Genomic DNA, 21,512 nt, shown 5'->3' on the forward strand with positions numbered 1-21,512 from the left:
TTAGCCGAATCACCCAACACGCCACACGGGGAGTTCAGTGTCACAAAATTTTGAGGTCGGCGGGAAAATCTCCCGCGACCCTGATTCGAGCAGTGGGAAGTTACCATCATAGCCTTCGGAACAGGCCTACGGATGATAGTTGGTAGGCGGCTGTTTTCGTAACTTCGGGTTCACCCTACCTGGCCAACCCCACCCCGGCACCCAGAGTAGTTGATACGTCTCCAACGTATCTATAATTTTTGATTGTTCCATGCTATATTATATTCTGTTTTGGATGTTTAATGGGATTTATTATACACTTTTATATTATTTTTGGGACTAACCTATTAACCGGAGACCCAGCCCAAATTGCTGTTTTTTTGCCTATTTCAGTGTTTCGCAGAAAAGGAATATCAAACGGAGTCCAAACGGAATGAAACCTTCGGGAACATGATTTTTGGAACAAACGTGATCCAGAGGACTTGGAGTCCACGTAAAGCAATCAACGAGGAGAGCACGAGGCAGGGGGCACGCCTACCCCCGCCCCCCAGGCGCGCCCTCCACCCTCGTGGGGCCCACGTTGCTCCACCGACGTACTTCTTCCTCCTATATATACCTACGTACCCCCAAAACATCAGCAGGAGAGCCAAAACCCTATTTCCACCGCCGCAACCTTCTGTACCCGTGAGATCCCATCTTGGGGCCTTTTCCGGCGCTCCGCCGAAGGGGGCATTGATCACAGAGGGCTTCTACATCAACACCATAGCCTCTCCGATGATGTGTGAGTAGTTTACCTCAGACCTTCGGGTCCATAGTTATTAGCTAGATGGCTTCTTCTCTCTCTTTGGATATCAATACAAAGTTCTCCTTGATCTTCTTGGAGATCTATTTGATGTAATCTTCTTTTGCGGTGTGTTTGTCGAGATGCGATGAATTGTGGATTTATGATCAAGATTATCTATGAACAATATTTGAATCTCCTCTGAATTCTTTTATGTATGATTGGTTATCTTTGCCAGTCTCTTCGAATTATCAGTTTGGTTTGGCCTACTAGATTGATCTTTCTTGCAATGGGAGAAGTGCTTAGCTTTGGGTTCAATCTTGCGGTGCTCGATCCCAGTGACAGTAGGGGAAACGACACGTATTGTATTGTTGCCATCGAGGATAAAAAGATGGGGTGTATATCATATTGCATGAGTTTATCCCTCTACATCATATCATATTACTTAAAGCATTACTCTGTTCTTATGAACTTAATACTCTAGATGCATGCTGGATAGCAGTCGATGTGTGGAGTAATAGTAGTAGATGCAGAATCGTTTCGGTCTACTTGTCGCGGACGTGATGCCTATATACATGATCATACCTAGATATTCTCATAACTATGCTCAATTCTATCAATTGCTCGACAGTAATTCGTTCACCCACCATAATACTTATGCTCTTGAGAGAAGCCACTAGCGAAACCTATGGCCCCGGGGTCTATTTTCCATCATATTAATCTTCCAACACTTAGTTATTTTTGACACAGTTTATTTTTGAAATCTTTACTTTTACTCTTTATCATAAAAATACCAAAAATATTATCTTATCATATCTATCAGATCTCACTCTCGTAAGTGACCGTGAAGGGATTGACAACCCCTTTATCGCGTTGGTTGCGAGGTTCTTATTTGTTTGTGTAGGTGCGTGGGACTTGAGCGTGATCTCCTACTGGATTGATACCTTGGTTCCCAAAAACTGAGGGAAATACTTACGCTACTTTACTGCATCACCCTTTCCTCTTCAAGGGAAAACCAACGCAGTGCTCAAGAGGTAGCAAGAAGGATTTCTGGCGCCGTTGCCGGGGAGTCTACGCACAAGTCAAGACATACCAAGTACCCATCACAAGCTCTTATCCCTCGCATTACAGTATTTGCCATTTGCCTCTCGTTTTCCTCTCCCCCACTTCATCCTTGCCATTTTATTTGCCCTCTCTTTTCCTTTCGCCTCTTTTTCGCTTGCTTCTTGTTTGCTCATGTGTTGGATTGCTTGCTTGTCACGATGGCTCAAGATAATACTAAATTGTGTGACTTTACCAATACCAACAACAATGATTTTCTTAGCACTCCGATTGCTCCTCTTACCGATGCTGAATCTTGTGAAATTAATGCTGCTTTGTTGAATCTTGTTATGAAAGATCAATTCGCCGGCCTTACTAGTGAAGATGCCGCTACCCATCTGAATAGCTTCATTGATTTGTGTGATATGCAAAAGAAGAAAGATGTGGACAATGATATTGTTAAATTGAAGCTATTTCCTTTTTCGCTTAGAGATCGTGCTAAAGCTTGGTTTTCGTCTTTGCCTAAAAATAGTATTGATTCTTGGAATAAGTGCAAAGATGCTTTTATCTCTAAGTATTTTCCTCCCGCTAAGATCATCTCTCTTAGAAATGATATTATGAATTTTAAGCAACTTGATCATGAACATGTTGCACAAGCTTGGGAGAGGATGAAATTAATGATACGTAATTGCCCTACACATGGTTTGAATCTTTGGATGATTATACTAAAATTTTATGCCGGATTGAATATTGCTTCTAGAAATCTTTTAGATTTGTCCGCGGGAGGCACTTTTATGGAAATCACTTTAGGAGAAGCTACCAAACTCCTAGATAATATTATGGTTAATTATTCTCAATGGCACACCAAAAGATCTACTAATAAAAAAGTGCATGTGATAGAAGAAATTAATGTTTTAAGTAGAAAGATGGGTGAACTTATGAAATTATTTGCTACTAAAAGTGTTTCTTCTGATCCTAATGATATGCCTTTGTCTACTTTGATTGAGAATAATAATGATGTAGGAGATATGCCCTAGAGGCAATAATAAATGATATTATTTATCTCCGTGTTCATAATTATGTTTATGTTCCATGCTATAACTGCTATGGTTCTCGAGTCTGCAATAACCACGAGGCTCGGAGGAAGACTCATATGCACGTGTGGAATAATAAACGGTAAAATGTATTCCTAGTCTGGCCTCTAAGACTAGCTCAAGTGTTGCATGATGGTTATGTTTTCCTGATCATGGGCATGTCTATGTCAGCAACCTTGAGGGCATAATGTTAAGAGAACATTTGTGTTGAATCGACCCGGCATGATGTTATGCTATGAGATTCATTCGTCACAAGTTTATTGGTACATAACAAAGAGATGGTTAACGTTTGCATGATTCCTTAGACCATGAGAGTATCGAGTTTCTTCATGCTTGCTTCATGAACTTTGGGGTTTGTTAAACGTCATCCGTAAATGGGTGGCTATTACGGCGGCTTACGGGTTCATGGAAAAGTGTGTCAAGTAACTTGATAGCTCAAGATTGGGATTTGCTCCTCCGACGATGGAGAGATATCTCTGGGCCCTCTCGGTGTTATGGTATCCATCATCGTCTGGCCAGACACTTTGTGATTTGATCACGGGGATGCCGGAACACGATAACGAGAAAAGAGAACAATACCGGTAACGAGGTAACTAGCATAGTGGAAAAGTTGTTGATCCACGGGAATGCCAACATGTCTCACCTCGGGTATTTGTAACATATCGCGAAGCAACAGGAATAGCCACGGCAACTGGAGGTTCACTCGAATATTTATTCGTGTGGGTATAGGGGTCAATATGGGTGTCCACGGCTTCGATGTTGATCATTGATCGGAAGGGGTTCCGGGTCATGTCTATACTTCACCGAACCTATAGGGTCACACGCTTAAGGGTCATCTATCTGCTGAATACTAGACAGGGAGTCTGAGAGAAAATCACCGAAAAAGTTTCGGACACCGAAAAGTTTCGGACAGCGGAATCGTACCGCAGAGAGAGGTCATCGGATAAGTTTCGATGATACCGAAAAGTTGTTTCGGGATACACCATTAAGTCAAATTGGTTTCGGCACATGCCTGATAATTCTTGGAGGATGCCAGAATCATTCTGGAAGCTTTTTGGAATTTTCTAAGATAAAAACCGGAAATGTTCCGGAGCTGCCGGAGCCACTTCAGATGCGTTTCGCAGATGAAAATCACTAAAACCGGAATTGTTTCGGAACGCGTTGAAAATCATTTTAGTGGGTACTGGAAATGTTCTTAGCCCACATAAATATTTTCAGTTCGATCAGACGCTGAAAAATGTGGTCGTGAATAGTGAAAATCAGCTTTATGGTTACTTTATGGAAAGCCACCTTTTGGGGCTTTGCTCCAAAAGATCTTGGGGATGACATGGATGGATAGGAGCCATTTTTTGGGCCCCTCATGGGGGTGTGGCCGGCCACATGGGGTATCCCCCCTTGGGGACCCTCTTGTTCCTTGGTTTCACTCCTAGGTCCTTGTGGAAGGACTTCATTCATGTGCATTTTGGGTTTTTTGTGAAACTACCCTACCCCCTTGGGATTTCCTATAAATAGAGGTGGAGGGGCAGCCCTCCACACTCATCCCTTGCTCTCATACACATGCCATGCATTATCTGGCTTCTTCTCTCCCTCCCACGAAAAGAGTTTCGTAGAGCCGTAAGGCTGTCTGGGTTCCGGCAGGAACTAGTTCTGGACGGCGAAGCCCTGCTGGATAGATGACACCGTATGTGTGCAACTCTGTAGAGAGATCGTAGTTTCGGTCTTAGTTCGTGAGTGCCTCCCGAAGGGCTGTCCGTGTGACCGTCCGAGTTTCGAAGGTCCTCCCGAAGGGCTGTCCGAGTGACCGTTCGAGTTTCGAAGGTCCTCCCGAAGGGCTGTCCGCGACACCGTCCGGGGGGGTTGTTCGACCGCCTCCCGGAGGGCTGTCCGAGGAGCAGATGAGGGCATACATCCTCGCGGTTGGGAGGTTGTAAATCCTAGCTGCGGGGATCTGCACCGCCGATCGTCATCGACTCTACTTCCCGCTGCGCTACGAGTCGGTAACGAAAAAGATCAAACCATGTATGCAGTCTCCATAGTGGTCCTAGGCTGGTGCGTAGGTCGGAAATTTTTTGTTTTCTGCTGCGTTCCCTACAGTGGCATCAAGAGCCATGCTATGCGTAGATGCAGGTTTCGATCTAGAATACATGGAGATGTATGGGTATTGCATAATATAATTAGGTAGTAGATGAGATCTATTGCTGAAAATTATTTATGCGGGTGACAGATGAAATCTGTTACCCAACGTTCTTGTTGCTTCCCTAGAATTTGCGTTTGCTCAATCTCGAGACAGCATGGTGGAATTTGACAAAGTTCTGGCAATCCGTGATCCTGATTGACCATGGAAGTGCTATCAGTTCTTTGGGTTCTGCCGTAGTCAAAAGAAAGATGAAATTCGCAGATGAAAGGGCATTGCAGATATTATCTGCACGGGGGTCATGCGTATGACGAAGTTTAGTATGGGGCTCGAGATTTAATTATCCCGTGTTTCATACACCCCGAGATGTTAATGTAGCAACTTGAATAATCATACTTGATGATAAAACGTTGGTAGCTGCGGTTTAAGTCAAAACCTTAGAAGCCACGTAAAATAAAATTTTGCATAAACCTATTAGAGGCGTCTAACTTGGTTTTGCAGGATGTGCATGTGATGTGGTATAGCAGTGCTCATACTAATTCGATTATGTATGAGATGACTATATGATGTAATTTGATTAACATGACCTGCGTGTCATGATTCGGCATGATGGCTGGAGCCATATGATTGCACTTTAATGACCTGCGTGTCAACCTTGTTGTAATGCATTATTTTGTTAGCTATAGAGATAGCAATATTATCTGGTGCATCGACAAGGTGGTGGCAATCTTCGCGAAGGTGAACACCGACGCGAATGCCGAAGACGAAGAAATAAAATACTTCTCCGTCAGAAAGGGCTATACCATATCATGCTATTATGAATTGCCTGAGATGTTTATCCCTTATGATGCACCCTTCTTGATTGCGCGGTAGTCGCTTTTATTAGGGTGATCTCTCACTTAAAATATCAAGTAGTTAGTGTTCTCCCAAGTGTAGCACCGTCACGGCACCTATCTTTTCGGGGTGCGCCATGGATGCATGGGTACGAACGATTAGAGAAGTGTGAGGCGGGTGAGGTCAGACCTCGCAGCAAGATCACTTGGTTGTCTTGACGTTCATGGCAGGATCGTCCTGAGCTCGGAACACACGCATCGAAAGATGAGCAAGAGTCACATAGAGATGTGATCGGCAAGTTGGCCTACCGATTAAAATTCCCGTTATGAGATGATGATTCTATGGCGATGAATTGAAGTCTGGATCTTGTATCACTCAAAATTAATTGTGAGAGATATTGATTTGAGTGGGAGCGTACTGTTGAATTAACATGTTTAATTCTCAGTGCAATTAATTATGAACACTGTCTAAGTGTTTCTTGCAAAATAGTTGTAGAATAATGGCTCGCGTTTCCACCTTCCCTATTAAAATTGAATAACTGTTAAATATCTGGTTAAAACTTTACGATTGGTAACGTAATATGAGGATTGTCCTCAAAAGTGCCGAGAAGTACTTTGTCCTATCGCATGCTTTCCGTATCCTCCCGCTAAAGCTATGGATCATGTGACTCTCGTCCTTCGATCCAAAAGCTATAATTCCGTTTCAGTCAAGTGCAATATGTTTGCTTCCATGAAACCCAAACTTCGAAAGTTGGGATAGTTATATGATATTCATGGAACTGAAAATTATTTTCAGATACAAACAAAGCAATGTTTGTTTGCAAGTATTAGTAAAAGTGTTTACTATGCATTTGAATGTTGGGAAAGGGATCCAGAAGAACGCCTGTCATATAATGAAAGGTGAATAAAACAACAACTTAAAGAGAAAGGAAGTGTCCAAAGGGTGTTAGTATGACTTACACGCCTAGGAAGTCCGGGGCTAACGCCACTCTTAAGTTGGGTGCTTCTTTTGCGAGTAGGAGAAATACTAAAAGTTAAACTGTTAGAAGTAAAAAGGCAGAAAGAAAGATGACTGGAATATCCAGCTCATGTATGAATGTCATACAAGTTTTTGTTGTATAGTAGGCTGGTCAAAGATATAGTTCTTGGGAATTATGGTTAAACATGTTAATCACTAATTCTTGGGTATTGTGAGTTAATCACAAAGATACCCGCTCGATTGCATTCAATTGCGAATCACTGTAAGAGCTATTGTGGCCTAAAAAGACTAGCCAGAAATGAGGTTAAGGTATACACAGGGAACATAGTAAATGTTACTATACCTTCCATCGGTGTATTGCCGTCTGTATTTATTTTAATAATTCATTTAGAGTTTTACAAACTCTAGCCCATTGCATAAGGTATCTTGCAAGAAGGTTGTTCATAAGAGAACCTTTTATGTTCGATGTTATGAATAACACAAGGGCCATACTTTCATTATGAATGAGATGTATGTTATGAATATTGATAATAATACAATACCTCTGGGTTTACTTTCATAATTCATTTTAGAGTTTCATACACTCTAGCCCATTGCACAATGTTTGTTGCAAAAGAGTTGTTCATAAAAACAACAATTGTTGTTAAGTATTATGAATAACATGAAGGGCCATGCTTCCATCCATGATGGGACGTATGTTATGAATATTGAGGGCAATATGATACATCCATAACACTAACGCTAAATGTCGCAAGACTAAAAGAATACCACACAAGTGTGGCACTACATTTGGTCACATTGGAGAAACCCGCATGGAAAATTCCATTATGATGGATTTTGAAGTCTTTTTGATTTTGAATCATCTGACACTTGCAACTTTCCTCCGAAATGTGAAGTGACTAAAATACCGTTCATAGGCAATAAGGAACGAACAACAAACTTATTAGTGATCATACATTTGATGTGTGTAGTCCGATAAGTGTTGTTAGTGGTGGATTTATTTATCTTCAGAAATGACTCAAGTAGATATATGGATATTTACTTGATGAGACGGAAGTCTGGATCTTTTGAAATCATTCGAAAGGTTTTCAAAAATGAAGTAGAAGTTATTGTAACAAGAAAATTATGTTTCTGCAATTTGATTGCACAAAGGAATATTTGAGTTACATGTTTAGCGAATGTCTGATGAGTTGTGAAAGGGGTTTCATAACTTGCACCTCCCGGAACACCACTGCAAGTGGAAAGTCTGTGGAGATGTAATCAAACCATTTATGACATGGTAAGGTGAAAGATGACATAAATAAATTTGCCATTATCCCTTTTAAAGTGATGCTTTAGAGACTGCGGCTTTTACACTGAAAAGAGCTACATCGAGTCTGTTGAAATGAAGCCATGGTATGGTACGCCCAACCATGTTATATGTTTTCTTAACATTTGGAATATGGGGCTTGTGTAAAAGGTTACAAACCTATTCCAAATCAGACAAGTGCTACTTTGTAGGTTATACCAAAATGTTGGGTATTCCTCCCTCACTATACCGAGGCAAATAGTTTTGCCGCGAAACGGTGTGCTTTTAAAGAGAATGGTTCTTTCAAAAAGGTGAGTGGGAGAATAGTGCAACTCGACGAGATAAACAGTATCTACGTCATCAGATCAAAGGAAAGAGACCTTGGAAGTAATTCCAGAGTTTCCTACCGCGACTGATACGGAAGTCTCTACAATAAAATGTATGAACTTCGGTCGAACTTGCAGCTGAACCACGTAGGCAAGGCTCGTGCAAACCTCTCAGGTGCGCAAACGAGATATTGTTGTTAGACAACATTATACCTACGATACACAAGGAAGCGTTGATGGGCCCTGACTCCAGAATTGGCTAAATGCCAATACAACCCGAGTTAGTTTCCATATAAGTGATTCAAGATTAAAACCTTGATACACCTTTCGGAAGACTTAGAGTCTAAAGAATATTTATGGAACTTAAAACTGATACGGATAAAATGTTTTATCCATAAAGCTCGACTTGTTGGAATAACAAGTTCAAGAGTTGACTACGATGAGGTTGTTTTCATCGTAGCGATGCTTAAAGTCGGTTCGGGTTGAACTAGAAATTAATACATATTTCAATCATGAGATATGAAACATGGATGATAAAAGGATTTCCATCTGATGGAAATGAAAGCTAGGACTTGTATATGATACAGTCCAAAGTAATTTGTCGATCCAGAGGATGCTAGTAGGTATGCAAACTTCAGAGTTCCAGCAATGGACAGAAGAGAGCAAAATGGAGTTAGAATCTTCGGGTTTTGATGAAATGGTCAAAGGGGTTTTGACTTTATCAATGGGTAACGAAGATGCTTGTAATTCAAGAAAGTAAGTGGGAGCGTAATTATATTTCTAAAAACCTTATGTGCTTGGCACATTGGTAATTGGAAATAAATTTCTTGACACAAATTAGGACTTCATTTGAAATAGTTTTTCGATGAAGTGCTTAGGCTAAATAGCCTCAATATTAGGCATGATGATCTATGGAGATAGATTTACCTAATGGGGCTAAGCAATGAATACATATTGACAAGATGCTAAAACCTTTTAGCATTTAAAACGCCAAGGAGTGATTCTTGCCAAAGTCACATGGAAAGAGTTTTTGCAAGACTCGGTGTCCCAAAACACTGATGAGTAAAATACATGATGCAGATTCCACACACTTTTGTGTTTGGATTAATCATGTATTCCATGGTATGTAAAACAACCAGATATGTCCGATACTCCCATGGTGTTGCGAGTATGGATACTAAAGTGATCAAAGTACTGATCGTGGGACAACAGTGAAAGATGTCATTGAGTACTAGAGTAAGTACTGATGATATGTTTTCTTGCAAGCGGAGATCATGAAGAGTTCGTTGTAAAATGTTACATCGATAGTCTTCATCTTTTCACCGTGCGATTTTCGATTTAAGTTAAGGGTTTTGTGTAACACACAATGTGGTGGCACAGTTAGTTGGAATTTGTTCAAACTAGTTATTGTGGCGAATTCTATAACAAGGGCTAAGTATGTTGACGCTTTAGAAGCGACAAAGAAGATGTTGAATCATATAGTTCATTCATGAACTTAGTATAGTTCCAAGATGGCTTTTGACAATGGGACACTACTGCAGGTAGTTGCTCCATAACTCAGTCTGAGGAATCCAGGTTCGACCTGTGATTCACATACATACAAAGCCAAGTCCACACAAAATATGAATTTTGTGAAAACGTGAAAACGCGAGGACATGCAAAGATACACACGGAACTGAAGTCGTCGGATCCGTTGGACATCAGGCTATACCACAAGCGAAGCATATTTACACCGGTGTGCCACAGGTGTAAAGTGCATTAGCATTAACTAGATTATTGACTCTAGTGCAAGTGGGAGTCTGTAGGAGATATGCCCTAGAGGCAATAATAAATGATATTATTTATCTCCGTGTTCATAATTATGTTTATGTTCCATGCTATAACTGCTATGGTTCTCGAGTCTGCAATAACCACGAGGCTCGGAGGAAGACTCATATGCACGTGTGGAATAATAAACGGTAAAATGTATTCCTAGTCTGGCCTCTAAGACTAGCTCAAGTGTTGCATGATGGTTATGTTTTCCTGATCATGGGCATGTCTATGTCAGCAACCTTGAGGGCATAATGTTAAGAGAACATTTGTGTTGAATCGACCCGGCATGATGTTATGCTATGAGATTCATTCGTCACAAGTTTATTGGTACATAACAAAGAGATGGTTAACGTTTGCATGATTCCTTAGACCATGAGAGTATCGAGTTTCTTCATGCTTGCTTCATGAACTTTGGGGTTTGTTAAACGTCATCCGTAAATGGGTGGCTATTACGGCGGCTTACGGGTTCATGGAAAAGTGTGTCAAGTAACTTGATAGCTCAAGATTGGGATTTGCTCCTCCGACGATGGAGAGATATCTCTGGGCCCTCTCGGTGTTATGGTATCCATCATCGTCTGGCCAGACACTTTGTGATTTGATCACGGGGATGCCGGAACACGATAACGAGAAAAGAGAACAATACCGGTAACGAGGTAACTAGCATAGTGGAAAAGTTGTTGATCCACGGGAATGCCAACATGTCTCACCTCGGGTATTTGTAACATATCGCGAAGCAACAGGAATAGCCACGGCAACTGGAGGTTCACTCGAATATTTATTCGTGTGGGTATAGGGGTCAATATGGGTGTCCACGGCTTCGATGTTGATCATTGATCGGAAGGGGTTCCGGGTCATGTCTATACTTCACCGAACCTATAGGGTCACACGCTTAAGGGTCATCTATCTGCTGAATACTAGACAGGGAGTCTGAGAGAAAATCACCGAAAAAGTTTCGGACACCGAAAAGTTTCGGACAGCGGAATCGTACCGCAGAGAGAGGTCATCGGATAAGTTTCGATGATACCGAAAAGTTGTTTCGGGATACACCATTAAGTCAAATTGGTTTCGGCACATGCCTGATAATTCTTGGAGGATGCCAGAATCATTCTGGAAGCTTTTTGGAATTTTCTGAGATAAAAACCGGAAATGTTCTGGAGCTGCCGGAGCCACATCAGATGCGTTTCGCAGATGAAAATCACTAAAACCGGAATTGTTTCGGAACGCGTTGAAAATCATTTTAGTGGGTACTGGAAATGTTCTTAGCCCACATAAATATTTTCAGTTCGATCAGACGCTGAAAAATGTCGTCGTGAATAGTGAAAATCAGCTTTATGCTTACTTTATGGAAAGCCACCTTTTTGGGGCTTTGCTCCAAAAGATCTTGGGGATGACATGGATGGATAGGAGCCATTTTTTGGGCCCCTCATGAGGGTGTGGCCGGCCACATGGGGTATCCCCCCTTGGGGACCCTCTTGTTCCTTGGTTTCACTCCTAGGTCCTTGTGGAAGGACTTCATTCATGTGCATTTTGGGTTTTTTGTGAAACTACCCTACCCCCTTGGGATTTCCTATAAATAGAGGTGGAGGGGCAGCCCTCCACACTCATCCCTTGCTCTCATACACATGCCATGCATTATCTGGCTTCTTCTCTCCCTCCCACGAAAAGAGTTTCGTAGAGCCGTAAGGCTGTCTGGGTTCCGGCAGGAACTAGTTCTGGACGGCGAAGCCCTGCCGGATAGATGACACCGTATGTGTGCAACTCTGTAGAGAGATCGTAGTTTCGGTCTTAGTTCGTGAGTGCCTCCCGAAGGGCTGTCCGTGTGACCGTCCGAGTTTCGAAGGTCCTCCCGAAGGGCTGTCCGAGTGACCGTTCGAGTTTCGAAGGTCCTCCCGAAGGGCTGTCCGCGACACCGTCCGGGGGGCTGTTCGACCGCCTCCCGGAGGGCTGTCTGAGGAGCAGATGAGGGTATACATCCTCGCGCTTGGGAGGTTGTAAATCCTAGCTGCGGGGATCTGCACCGCCGATCGTCATCGACTCTACTTCCCGCTGCGCTACGAGTCGGTAACGAAAAAGATCAAACCATGTATGCAGTCTCCATAGTGGTCCTGGGCTGGTGCGTAGGTCGGAAAATTTTTGTTTTCTGCTGCGTTCCCCTACAAATGAATCTATGGATGTGAAGTTCGTTGGTAGGAATAATTTTGGTAACAACGCGTATAGAGGAAACTTTAATCCTAGGCCGTTCCCTAGTAATTCCTCTAATAATTATGGTAATTCCTACAACAATTCTTATGGAAATTTTAATAATATGCCCTCTGAATTTGAGACTAGTGTTAAGGAGTTTATGAATTCGCAAAAGAATTTCAATGCTTTGCTTGAAGAAAAATTGCTTAAGGTTGATGAATTGGCTAGAAACGTTGATAGAATTTCTCTTGATGTTGATTCTTTGAAACTTAGATCTATTCCACCTAAGCATGATATCAATGAGTCTCTCAAAGCCATGAGAATTTCCATTGATGAGTGCAAAGAAAGAACCACTAGGATGCGTGCTAAGAAAGATTGCTTTGTGAAAGCATGTTCTTCTAGTTTCTATGAAAATAAAGATGAAGATCTAAAAGTTATTGATGTGTCTCCTATTAAATCTTTGTTTTGCAATATGAATCTTGATAATGATGGGACTGGAGATGAATTACCTTTACCTAGAAGGCGTCCCAAAAATTCGGAGTTTTTAGATCTTGATGCGAAAATTGTTAAAAGTGGGATTGAAGAGATCAAAACTTTATATATTAATGAACCCACTATTTTGGACTTCAAGGAATTTAATTATGATAACTGCTCTTTGATCGATTGTATTTCCTTGTTGCAATCCGTGCTAAATTCTCCTCATGCTTATAGCCAAAATAAAGCTTTTACTAAACATATCGTTGATGCTTTGATGCAATCTTATGAAGAAAAACTTGAGTTGGAAGTTTCTATCCCTAGAAAGCTTTATGATGAGTGGGAAACCTACTATTAAAATTAAAATTAAAGATCATGAATGCTATGCTTTGTGTGATTTGGGTGCTAGTGTTTCCATGATTCCAAAAACTTTGTATGATTTGCTAGGTTTCCGTGAATTTGATGATTGTTCTTTAAACTTGCACCTTGCGGATTCCACTATTAAGAAACCTATGGGAAGAATTAATGATGTTCTTATTGTTGCAAATAGGAACTATGTGCCCGTAGATTTCATTGTTCTTGATATAGATTGCAATCTTTCATGTCCTATTATTCTTGGTAGACCTTTCCTTAGAACTATTGGTGCAATTATTGATATGAAGGAAGGGAATATTAGATTCCAATTTCCGTTAAGGAAAGGCATGGAACACTTTCCTAGAAAGAAAATAAAATTACCTTATGAATCTATTACGAGAGCCACTTATGGATTGCCTACCAAAGATGGCAATACCTAGATCTATCCTTGCTTTTATGCCTAGCTAAGGGCGTTAAACGATAGCGCTTGTTGGGAGGCAACCCAATTTTATTTTAGTTTTTTTGCTTTTTGCTTCTGTTTAGGAATAAATTTTTTATCTAGCCTCTGGTTATATTTGTTTTTATGTTTTAGTTAGTGTTTGTGCCATGTTAAACCTATAGGATCTTCTTGGATGATAGTTATTTGATCTTGCTGAAAATTCCAGAAACTTTCTGTTCACGAAAACAATTGTTAAAAATCACCAGAACGTGATAAAATACTGATTCCAATTGCAGTAGATCAATAAACAAATTTTCTAGGTCTTCCTATTTTGGTAGATTTTCTGAGTTCCAGAAGTTTGCGTTAGTTACAGATTACTACAGACTGTTCTGTTTTTGACAGATTCTGGTTTTCGTGTGTTGTTTGCTTATTTTGATGAATCTATGGATAGTAAAAGAGTTTATAAACCATAGAGAAGTTGGAATACAGTAGGTTTAACACCAATATAAATAAAGAATGAGTTCATTACAGTACCTTGAAGTGGTGTTTTGTTTTCTTTCGCTAACGGAGCTCACGAGATTTTCTGTTAAGTTTTGTGTTGTGAAGTTTTCAAGTTTTCGGTAAAAGATTTGATGGATTATGGAACAAGGAGTGGAAAGAGCCTAAGCTTGGGTATGCCCATGGCACCCCAAGATAATCTAAGGACACCAAAAAGCCAAAGCTTGGGGATGCCCCGGAAGGCATCCCCTCTTTCGTCTTCGTCCATCGGTAACTTTACTTGGAGCTATATTTTTATTCACCACATGATATGTGTTTTGCTTGGAGCGTCTTGTATGATTTGAGTCTTTGCTTTTTAGTTTACCACAATCATCCTTGCTGTACACACCTTTTGAGAGAGACACACATGATTCGTAATTTATTAGAATACTCTATGTGCTTCACTTATATCTTTTGAGCTATATAGTTTTTGCTCTAGTGCTTCACTCATATCTTTTAGAGCACGGTGGTGGATTTGTTTTATAGAAACTACTGTTCTCTCATGCTTCACTTATATTATTTTGAGAGTCCTACAAAACAGCAAGGTAATTTGCTTTAATTATGATAGGCATCCAAGATTAGTAAAAAAAATCTTATGAGTGTGTTGAATACTATGAGAAGTTTGATGCTTGATAACTGTTTTGAGATATGAAGATGGTGATATTAGAGTCATGCTAGTTGAGTAGTTGTGAATTTGAGAAATACTTGTGTTAAAGTTTGTTATTCCCGTAGCATGCACGTATGGTGAACCGTTATGTGATGAAGTCGGAGCATGATTTATTTATTGATTGTCTTCCTTATGCGCGTAATACTTTGCTTTGATAACTTGTAGATTTTTGCAACAAGTATATGAGTTCTTATGACTAATGTTGAGTCCATGGATTATACGCACTCTCTTCCTTCCACCATTGCTAGCCTCTCTAATACCGCGCACTTCTCGCCGGTATCATACACCCCCCATATACCTTCCTCAAAACAGCCACCATACCTACCTATCATGGCATTTCCATAGCCATTCCGAGATATATTGCCATGCGACTTACCACCGTTTCGTTTACTATGACACGCTCCATCATTGTCATATTGCTTTGCATGATCATGTAGTTGACATCGTATTTGTGGCAAAGCCACCGTTCATAATTCTTTCATACATGTCACTCTTGATTCATTGCATATCCCGGTACACTGCCGGAGGCATTCACATAGAGTCATATTATGTTCTAAGTTTTGAGTTGTAATTCTTGAGTTGTAAAGTAAATAGAAGTGTGATGATCATCACTATTAGAGCATTGTCCCAAGTGAGGAAAGGATGATGGAGACTATGATTCCCCCACAAGTCAGGATGAGACTCCGGATGAAAAATAAATAAATAAATAAAAAGAGGCCATAAAAAGGGAGAAAAGGCCGAAATAAAAAAATGAGAGAAAAAGAGAGAAGGGACAATGCTACTATCCTTTTTACCACACTTGTGCTTCAAGGTAGCACCATGATCTTCATGATAGAGAGTCTCCTATGATATCACTTTCATATACTAGTGGGAAATTTTCATTATAGAACTTGGCTTGTATATTCCAATGATGGGATTCCTCAAAATGCCCTAGGTCTTCGTGAGCAAGCAAGTTAGATGCACACCCACTTAGTTTCTTTTGCTGAGCTTTCATATACTTATAGCTCTAGTGCATCCGTTGCATGGCAATCCCTACTCACTCACATTGATATCTATTGATGGGCATCTCCATAGCCCGTTAATACGCCTAGTCGATGTGAGACTATCTTCTCCTTTTGTCTTCTCCACAACCACTATTCTATTCCACATAAAGTGCTATGTCCATGGCTCACGCTCATGTATTGCGTGAAGATTGAAAAAGTTTGAGAACACCAAAAGTATGAAACAATTGCTTGGCTTGTCATCGGGGTTGTGCATGATTAAATACTTTGTGTGATGAAGATAGAGCATAGCCAGACTATATGACTTTGTAGGGATAACTTTCTTTGGCCATGTTATTTTGAGAAGACATAATTGCTTAGTTATTATGCTTGAAGTATTATTATTTTTATGTCACTATTAAACTTTTGTCTTGAATCTTTCAGATCTGAATATTAATATCACAATTAAGAGAATTACATTGAAAATTATGCTAAGTAGCATTCCACATCAAAAATTCTGTTTTTATCATTTACCTACTCGAGGACGAGCAGGAATTAAGTTTGGGGATGCTTGATACATCTCCAACGTATCTATAATTTTTTATTGTTCCATGCTATATTATATTCTATTTTTGATGTTTAATGGGCTTTATTATACACTTTTATATTATTTTTGGGACTAACCTATTAACCGGAGACCCAGCCCAAATTGCTATTTTTTGCCTATTTCAGTGTTTCGCAGAAAAGGAATATCAAACGGAGTCCAAACGGAATGAAACCTTCGGGAACGTGATTTTCGGAACAAACGTCATCCAGGTGACTTGGAGTCCACGTAAAGCAATCAACGAGGAGAGCACGAGGCAGGGGGCGCGCCTACCCCCCCCTCCCCAGGCGCGCCCTCCACCCTCATGGGGCCCACGTTGCTCCACCGACGTACTTCTTCCTCCTATATATACCTATGTACCCCCAAAACATCAGCAGGAGAGCCAAAACCCTATTTCCACCGCCGCAACCTTCTGTACCCGTGAGATCCCATCTTGGGGCCTTTTCCGGCGCTCCGTCGGAGGGGGCATTGATCACGGAGGGCTTCTACATCAACACCATAGCCTCTCCGATGATGTGTGAGTAGTTTACCTCAGACCTTCAGGTCCATAGTTATTAGCTAGATGGCTTCTTCTCTCTCTTTGGATCTCAATACAAAGTTCTCCTTGATCTTCTTGGAGATCTATTCGATGTAATCTTCTTTTGTGGTGTGTTTGTCGAGATGCGATGAATTGTGGGTTTATGATCAAGATAATCTATAAACAATATTTGAATCTCCTCTGAATTCTTTTATGTATGATTGGTTATCTTTGCAAGTCTCTTCGAATTATCAGTTTGGTTTGGCCTACTAGATTAATCTTTCTTGCAATGGGAGAAGTGCTTAGCTTTGGGTTCAATCTTGCGGTGCTCGATCCCAGTGACAGTAGGGGAAACGACATGTATTGTATTGTTGCCATCGAGGATAAAAATATGGGGTTTATATCATATTGTATGAGTTTATCCCTCTACATCATGTCATATTACTTAAAGCATTACTTTGTTCTTATGAACTTAATACTCTAGATGCATGCTGGATAGCAGTCGATGTGTGGAGTAATAGTAGTAGATGCAGAATTGTTTCGGTCTACTTGTCACGGACGTGATGCCTATATACATGATCATACCTAGATATTCTCATAACTATTCTCAATTCTATCAATTGCTCGACAGTAATTCGTTCACCCACCATAATACTTATGCTCTTGAGAGAAGCCACTAGCGAAACCTATGGCCCCGTGGTCTATTTTCCATCATATTAATCTTCCAACACTTAGTTATTTCTGATACCGTTTATTTTTGCAATCTTTACTTTTACTCTTTATCATAAAAATACCAAAAATATTATCTTATCATATCTATCAGATCTCACTCTCGTAAGTCACCGTGAAGGGATTGACAACCCCTTTATCGCGTTGGTTGCGAGGTTCTTATTTGTCTGTGTAGGTGCGTGGGACTTGAGCATGATCTCCTACTGGATTGATACCTTGGTTCTCAAAAACTGAGGGAAATACTTACGCTACTTTACTGCATCACCCTTTCCTCTTCAAGGGAAAACCAACGCAGTGCTCAAGAGGTAGCAGCAGTACACCTGAATACTCCCGATTTTCTATCCCAACCGCAAAATAGACTTCATCACGGCACCGCAGCCTTCGTGCTCCTCCCCTTCTACATCGGCGCACTCGTCCACCGCAGCGCATCTGCCTCATCGATGACCTCGTACGCCGGACTAGAGCCGGTCCACCGTCGTTGTCGTACACGGAGCCTCTTCCCCGGCACCGTCTTCCAAGGTCTCGGATCTGCTTCCCGGAAGCCGACGCCAAGCGCAGAAGCGCCACCGTCGTGGACAATGAACTGACTCCCGTTGCCGACCATGACTCACAGAGGCCGCCGCGACCATCGTTCTCCTCCTCGATTGGTAATGTGTGTATTGAATCACTTAGCAGTACATGTGCAGTTCCAATTTTGTTCATACCTACCCTTAAAATTTCCTGGGTGCTATTGTTCCCGTAAAAGTAATTGGTTATAGCCTCCATTGTCCAACAGAATATCAGCTTGTAATTGTGCGTCGCTCCTGTATCGCGCTGTGCTTGGGTAGGTATTTCATCTGCAACCAGTAGTGTGGCAAATGATGGATAGTTTTTTAGAAGTAGCAAGATGCCCATGCGTTGCACGCATCAAGATGCATTTGTATGAGTAGTTTATCTTGTGGGAGAAAAGGATGAACGAGGGAATTCCTTATTTTCAAATGCAGAGAGGGGTGTGGGTATCTTTTTGCAAAATTGCCACAGTTTCCTTCCTATCTGTCGGATATAAATTGGATGGCCCATATTGCAGGATGGCAGGAACACCATCATCACCAACTCTGTTTTTTATAAGAGTAGGTAAAAAGTAGAGAGAAAAATAGAGAGTAGAGAAGTAGATATAAATATTAAATATAAAATAAATATAACAGTAAAGAAGAGAGTAGAGATAGTAGAGACGTCGGGAAAGGATTGCGCGTGCGCGGGAAAAAGCGGCCGGGCGTGCGCTAGTTTTGGCGCGCGGCGTCTGGCGCGCTTTATAAAATCCAACGCCCTCCCACCGCTCTGTGCCTTGCCACCACTCTCTCCCCGCTCTGTGCCTCGCCACCGCTCTCTCCCCGCTCTTTCTCGCCTCGCCGCCGCCGCGCCACCATGCCGACGCGTCGCCGGGAAACTTGGGGATACCGCGGCGTCCGCACGCGCCCCTTCGGCGGCTTCTCCGCCGAGATCCGATTCCGTGGGATGCGTCTCAGCCTCGGCAATTTCAACACCGCCAACGAGGCCGCCCGCGCGTACGACACGGTGGCATGGCGCCTCCGGTGGCCTCATAGAACAATGAACTTCCCCAACGTGCCGACGCGGGAGCGGGCACAGGAGCTCGCGCCTCTGCCGCGGCTTATCACCGACGAGGATCGTCGCGACAACCAGAGGCGGGAGCACCGTCTCGGCATCCCGAGATGGACGAGGAAGCCATGGCGCTGTGGCGCCAACGCTTCCCGCAGGACATCATCAACGAGCGCGAGTTCTACGAGTAAAGGAGGGCGGAGAGGGATAAGAGGAGGGCGGAGCAAGCCTCCTATCGCGAGGACAAGCGTAGGGGAAAAGCGTACGCTCAATTCAACATGAGCCTAGGAGCAGCGTCGCCCTGGGAATCCGATGACGATCGGTATCTTCAGGCCTACAGTCAGACGTCGGAGGAGGACATCACCGAGGAGGAGTCGGACGACGAGGAGTAGTTGAATAATCTATTTTTTATCTATCTATGCTGAGAACTATCCTCTACTCTCTATCTCTACTTCTCGATCTCAGCACTGTAAATGCTTTTTTAAAGCACCGCGCATTGCGATTCTGTTGGAGATGCTCTAACATGGCAGACGAGTGCTTTAATGTTGCCCACAAGATGCGCGAGTATTACTAGTATTATATTTTTCTTGCCATGTTGAGATTTTAAAACCACGAGTGCGAACATGCAGAGGAGCAATGAAGACCAAACACGGGATATTGGGGACATCTTCAAGGAGCGTGGCAAGTTAAAGAGGAGCTGCACCGAACCTGTAAAACGAGCTTTGGTAAGTAACACCCTTTCAATTACTTTTGTTTAGCCTCGTGTTCTTCGATGTGTATATGTTGTAGTTTCTGTTTCTCTTAAGCCTCGTGTTCTTCAATGTGTCATAAGAAGAGTCTTAATCGTCCTAATGCTTTTGTTTTTAGCTTGATGTAGGAAGTGGGTGTTCTCACCTTGTAGTCTATTTTTATTTTATTTTCCTTTTGAATTCACTTCTCCCAGTTATGCTTATCTGGCTTCTACTAAATGGATCTGGGTTGCTCTGAGTAATTATCTAAAAAAGAAGTAACTTCATGTCAGGATGCAGTTCCTGCGAGGAGGGAAGTATGGTCAACCTCGAGATCATGTTTCCAGAATGAGGCTGGATTACACACAAGGTTCCGGTTCCCTAATGATGCTGGATTAGACACAAGGTGCAAATTCCCAGATGATGCTGGATTACACACAAGCCAGATGGAGTCGTCAGCTGTTTGTGTCCTCGTGGCTCTAGTAAACACTGAAAGAAAGCGTGCAGCAGCCCTTGAGAATGTAGCTGAGTTCCTGAAGAAGCGAAAAGAGCAATCAGATGATCTCTTCACCCATGCCAAAGAAGAGATGGAAGAAGCTAGAAATAAGCTAGCAGAGGCAGAGCAGGCTAGGCATCTCCTGCTATCTAAAACTGTTGTCAATACAAAATTTCCTTCATAGTAGCTAGGTTCAAATGTTTATCCAGTCAGCATGCCTGTTGTGATGTCCGTGCATCTACTGATGTGGCACAAAATATATTTTTTGGGTCATGTAATAACAACAATTACTTTCCAAACAATAACAGATGAAGCATTGGACATGGTATAGTTCACGCGCAAGCCCGACATTCCAAGTTCAACTTCCACATCAAACTCATGTTCACAGATATCTCCACATTCATACATAATGTCCACAACCATGATTCACTTCAAAGCCAAAAAAAATCGAGGAGAGTTATGAATAAAGAAAAACCTCTAGTTCCTGCTACCAGTGCAAGCACAACAAGTCAAGACCATGCATAATTAATTATATTTTGGTCATTTTTTGTGTTCTAAAATGCCGGCCGGCTCGCGGAAGGACGTGTTGCCGGCACACGCGCGGATTCAATGAAGGCAGGCGGGGCAGTTTGAAGCCGGTTGCATGCGGCGAGGAGGCGTGTTCAGTCGGGCCTGCAGCGAGTGGGGCCCTCTTGGCCGGCGCGCCAGTTCAATGCCTGCGCTATGAGAGGTCACGTCCGTGTTAGAGCAATCACTCCCTCCAGTCCTTTTTTGTTTGCGTATAACAAAATCTCGTTTTCCATTCACATTTTACAAGTAAAATTCGTGGACAAACTTTGACCCAAAATACGATGGGGACTAGTAAACCAGAACGGAGGTAGTAGTTTTTTTTAAATCAAAGAAGGGTTTCCCCCTTCCGATTTTCATTACTGAAAACCAACAT

Source organism: Triticum aestivum, chromosome 3D, assembly GCF_018294505.1.
Source record: "Triticum aestivum cultivar Chinese Spring chromosome 3D, IWGSC CS RefSeq v2.1, whole genome shotgun sequence".
Classification (NCBI taxonomy): Eukaryota; Viridiplantae; Streptophyta; class Magnoliopsida; order Poales; family Poaceae; genus Triticum; species Triticum aestivum.